The sequence below is a fragment of the Octodon degus genome, unplaced genomic scaffold (genome assembly GCF_000260255.1).
Source record: "Octodon degus isolate 3935 unplaced genomic scaffold, OctDeg1.0 scaffold00013, whole genome shotgun sequence".
Lineage (NCBI taxonomy): Eukaryota > Metazoa > Chordata > Mammalia > Rodentia > Octodontidae > Octodon > Octodon degus.
In genome coordinates this window covers 13,256,493-13,262,603 of record NW_004524589.1, presented here as the reverse complement: position 1 = coordinate 13,262,603, position 6,111 = coordinate 13,256,493, and positions in this window count along the sequence as shown.

Here is a 6,111-nt window from a genome sequence, read left to right as displayed (position 1 = left end):
TTTTTTTTTTAGGAACTGGGGATTGAACTCAGGCCCAAGTGCTTATTCTACTGATCTAATTCCCTGGCCTCCCACAGCCTTATTTTTACTTCTGAAATTATGCTATTCTTTGGAGATTTTATCCAGTTCCAAAGTTGGATGAACATGACAGAAAAGTAACAAAATATTTAGAACATCCTGCAGTTTCTCTATGAATTGCGTCTGCCGGTGAATTCCAGATTTATACATACAATTTCCTACTCCACATTTCTAAGTCAATATATCTACCAGGCATCAGAAACATCTCAAAACGTATTCCTAAACTTTTATTCCTGAGTCCACTCCTTCTGCAGCTATCTGGTATCAGCTAATGACAGCTCCCTCTCACAATTGTTGCCCCAGTTCTTTTTTATGATTGTTTCACATTGCCTCAAATACATACTACATCCTTCATGCTTCTTCAATATAATTTTATTGATTTTCTTTCTATGTGGAAAATTCTTGCCCAAATATACAGATGGGTCAAAGTTTCAAAAATTGAGATCTTTTCTTAAATTATACCTTGTCAATGAAGCCTTCCTTGGTTATTTATAGTACATCATCTTATATCATTAGCATGAAACATTATATGATTTACTTTCCCATCAAATGAACCATATAATTTTGTTAATGTTAGAAAATTTGAGAAAGCTGAGTAGAATAAGTGCTTGCCTGGCAAGACAAGGTCCTGAGTTCAACCCTGGGTACCACCAAAAGAAAAAAATAGTATGTTCTCTAGTTACATCCATTTGAGACTGGACTTGGTGACTTGTGCCTATAATTCCAGCACTTGGGAGGCTGTAAACAGGAGAATCATTACGAGTCCGACCTAGTAGTGAGACCTTGAACACCCTGTAGACCCTTCACTAAAATACAAAAATAAAAGAAAGAAAATTTGTGTGTGTGTGTATGTGTGCACATATGTGTGTGTGTGTGTGTGTGTGTGTGTGTGTGTGTGTACATATATACATACAGGTAGAGAAAGAGAGACCCTCCTCATTGGGTGATAGTAGAGATATTCCCTTTGCTTATTTCTCTTAACTACTGACTTACCATATGAAAGTTATGCTTTATACCTTATGAACAGATTTTCCTGAGAAGTACTACTTATGTGTGGTATATAAATTTAGAATGCTATTAATGTATTTGTTCACTAAAAGTATTTTTTCATATGTACATTATATTATTTTTAAAATGTATCTTTTAATATTAAAATATTTTGAAACGAATAAAAAGCCATTTAGCAGCTCTATCATGAATAAATATTTGTGAATAGCATTCAGCTTATTCACATGGTGTGATATGGCTAAGTTCAATAAAAAAAAATCCCTAGAGGGCTGGCCAGATAGCTCAGCAGACTAAAGCATCTGCTTAGGCAAAGCACAGCGGCCGGGGTTTGATCCCAACTGTTCCCTGCCAGCCCCGCCCCTGGGGTATGCTGAGACACCAGTTGAGATTGGGCATGGTGGTGTACACCTGTAATCTCAGAGTTTGAGAGGCTGAAAACAGCCACATCATTATGAGTCTGATCTATGTAGCGAGACCCTGTACACTCTGTACATCCTGTAGACCTTGTCCTATAATTCATAAAAAAACACCCTACATAATTCTACATTGTTAAATATAAGCAGCAACAGTAGAAAAATATCATAGTTTATAATAAGTCTTAGTTTATTTATGTGTATTATCTATTAACACACCTGCCATCTACTATACCATCGCTTCCACCAACATCATTATGAACAATGAACTTCTCATTTTTTAGTTACTTTGTCCTCTTTGCTGAGAAAAACACCAAACATCCATAGATGAAGGAGGAAAAATTTATGTCATTGTAGCTCAGTGTCTGTGGAAGTTTCAGTGCATAATTGGCTGGCTCGGAAGCAGGATGGCGTGGCACACAGACGTCACAGATGAGAAACTATTTGTGGCAGACAGAAGGCAGCATAGCAGCAAAGTCGTGAAGAAGCAGTGAGTCATGACAGTGGCCCTCTTTCTGTCATTTATATTTTGTCCTGGCTACACACCCTTAGAAGGGGTAGCACTCCCAGCACAGTAGGTCTTTGTTATCTACACCTGCAACTATGCTGAACCAATCAGTGGACTAATTTCATTATCACAAACCCTTGAGACCAGCATCATGCCCTTTAGTCACACACTTAATCCCTGCATCACACACTGAAGATCCAGCCACTTCTTTAAATCCCCAACATTTAGAGAACATCTAAACACAAGCCATAACTCTCATGTTATAGCTACAATGAATATTACTACTATTCCTAAAAGAACAACTGGCAGTTATTGAACCAATGTTTATGGAGGCTTTCAGATCTAAACCAGGCTTATTTCAATGGATGACCTATTTAAAAAAGAAAGTGAAAATCTCAAAGGAGACTTAAAGTGATTTGTTTATTTATTGCCTCTTACTTATTTCAGATAGCTATGAAGAGTAGCTACCTGTATATCCACACCTTCTTTAATATAACAAGTAACTCATCTGCTTAAGCAAAATTTTCTCAAGGGCAGGGACATGTATTTTGTTTTAATGAATAAATTAATTTACCCAACTAAACACTTTTCTAACATTCTAAAATAGCATGTCTTAATAAAAGATATTAAAATCATTACTTAAACTATTCTTGGGACTTCTTCACAAAATATTTTATAAAATTTGTTTAATTTTCATTTTCTTTTTCAGTGACACCTTATTATCTGCAATTTTATTCAGAAATAAAACATTAGTATTTTTTTGGAAGTGTGTTTTATGTAACAAAAAATCGAGATAAAGGGTCAAGTTCTTGAGCCAGCCAGATTGCTCAGTGGACTAAAGCACCTGGTTAGGCAGAGTGCAGAGGCCTTGGTTTGATTCCCAACCTGATATGCTGGCCCTGCCCCCGGGACGCACTGAGACAGAGATTGAGACTGGGCATGGTAATGCATCCCTGTAATCCCAGAGTTTGGAGCCTGAAAACAAGAGTCAAATTCCTCAGTAAGTGTGGTCTTATAGAAGATAAGAGAAAAACATGCTTTAATGTAGAGCCTTACAGTAACATATAGAGTCTCTTTTTTAAGATTTCATGTCCAGTTTTGAAAGGAAGTTTTCTTTCATTGTCTTAAAGTTACTTAATCAAATTTTACCTTTTCTTCTATTCAGAATTAATTAATATAGAGATTGTTTTCATTCTTCAAAATCTTAAAGATATGTACAGCATTGGCTAGGACTACATACATGAACTTTAACTAAACTATTAACTTTATTTAGATAGTATACCAAATCTTCTGTTTATAAAATTGTCCATTCAAGCTTATTCATTTTATAATCACTTAAATTCTGTGTTTTTCCACTGAATGCATTCACGTTGTTGAAATTTTCAGAGGTATTTATGTACTCACATAATATCCTCTGTCATGTTGTAATCTCTCATTATATTGCCTGTTTTCCCTTTCTTAATTGTCATTCTTATTTGGAGGTCCTTTTCCTGCAGTATTTCTGGATTTAAGTCAATTTAAGTTATCAATATATTTCATAATATTAGATTACAGTTTTATTAATCATCCTTTTTACTTCATTTATATCTAATAATGTGTTTTACATTAATTTTATTGAGAAAGAATTAGCACTGAGACTTTCAAAACAAGTTAGTAGGACAGTTAAAATAATTAATACATTGTGTATTGTTGTCTTCGTAGTAGTTATTCATAGTATAAGATGCAGATATGATATCTTGTCTAAACACTATTAGTACAATTCTTTCTTCTCATTGAACTAAGAGAAAGTAGCTATATATATATCTCAACTATTTTAACATTGCATTTTCTCTGTACTTTTTTTTTTTGGTTTTTTTTTTTTTTTTTTTTTTTTTTTTTTTGTATTTTAGGGAAGTGTCTACTGGGTGTTCAAGGTCTCACTATTAGCTTGGACTCATAGTGATCCTCCTGCTTACAGCCTCCCAAGAGATGGGATTACAGGTATGCACCACCATATCCAGTCTCAATTGCCTTCTCAGCCTGCCCCAGGGTGGGGCTGGCACAGCAGGCTTTTGGATCTAACACCTGGCCCCTGCTCCTGCTTGCAGACACTTTAATCCAGTTAGCTATTTGGCTGGCCCTCTTTTTAGTCTTTTGTTTCCATTAAATTCCAGTTAGGACATTTTATTCACTGATTTTCATTTTTAACTTCTTTTTCTAAATTTTTTTTATTAATTTAATGAGAAAATAAGAAGAATTAGCAATGAAACAGGTTCAAAACAGGCTAGTAAGACAGTTGCAATAATTAATACATTGCAGACAGTTGCCTTCATAGTAGTTATTCAGAGGAAAAGATTCAGACATAATATCTTGTCTTAATTCTTTCCTTCCAGCTTTAGTTATTTACATTAACTGTCAAAAATATTGTAAACATGGGTTCCAAAATTAATGTAGAACTCAGTAACTGAAAACAATCAATATTATCTTAAGACTAAGATAGATCAGAAATTGCATGCAATCTATCTAATTCAAGGTCATCATGACACTGAAGTGAAGTTTTTGGCCATCGCTGAAATCTCCTCTGAAGAAATGAATGGTAAGATCTGGTTTAAGGTGAGGAAGGTTTGGGAAAAGTGGCCTTTAGTTCCTCAAGACTTTGTTTTCTTGTCAGGACAAATTACAGTATGACACTTGCTCTGGTGGAGCAAGAAAGCAAGAGAGTCTAGTATGATGGGCCAGGGGTCTTTCTGTAATATTATCAAAGAAATAATATCCCTTCTGCTATGTGGACTATTTAGCAGTGAGTGTGGGCTTATGCAACATCATCAATACTGAAGTGGTGGCTCCTTGGAATCATTTGTTGAGGTCCCTACCTCACCAAATTTTATTAATATTCAACTGTATTCTGCAAGTGGTATTCAAAGTTATATATCTGATAGTTAACTTAAAGAACTTTTTCTTCTATTAAAGATTATTTATAGGTTTTTTTTACTTCTAGATGTATGCACAATTTTAAGAAAGCAACCATTTGTGTTCTATTCATAAATTTCTCACTTTGTAATCCATAAAACCTTGATCTCAAAATAGCTTAGGATTGCTGTTTTCCACTTCTTTGTTCCTGTCTCATTCAGTATATATCCCCATATGGCAGTCATATTGATTAAATATGTTTTATACTGTTTACTTGATAGATTTATAAGGTATTATAGCCCTCCTGCATTTAAAATGATACTAATAAATCTAAAGTATTGCAATAAAGTTAAACAACTCTTTATAATCCCTAAACATTGAACACTTTTAGAGAGAAACCCTTACAAAATGCTTCAATGGTTTCAAATTGCCTTGTGTAATAGGAAATGATTTAATGTTACTGAAGCAATGTATTTCTTTTAAACGTTTCTGTTTAGAAATGTATAAAAGAACATTTGAGAGTGTGTTCATCACTGAGTATATATTACAGAAATAATTTCAGATATGCTGTTGCAGCCTAAACAAAAATAAAGAATAAGAAAGGGTGATTATATATGTACTTTTTATCATATTTTAATATACATTTCATATCTTATATAGAAATAAAGTTCTGAATATTTTACAGGATAAATGCATTTATAATTTTCAAATTTCTTTAAGATTTTATTTCATAAATAGAATTTTCAAGTCATCCAGTACTAAAGGAAAAATATCATTTTAACAATTTTTCCTGAAAATTGTTTATGCTCACTAAAAATGAATGATGGGTGTTTTAACAATGTAATTTCTATTGTAGGTATTCAACATTTAATTATTAAAAGAATTGATACAATTCTTTAAAATCAAGTAAGAAAACAAGATAACAACCATTGATTCCTTTTTTTTCTTTTTTTTTCTTTTTCTGAGACAGGATCTTGATTTGCAGTTCAGGCTTGCCTTGAGCTTACTTTGTGGCCCAGGCTAGTCTTTAATTCACAATGATTCTCCTGTCTCAGTCTTCTGAGTACTGGGGTTAGAGGTGTGTGTCACCACATCTGGCTATAACAAACGTGAATTTCCTATCATCTTGCTTTGAAATTCCGTATCATTTTTATTGTTTCTTTAATTCTCTTTAAAATTAAAAAACATGGGGGCCGGAAGGATGGCTCAATGGAA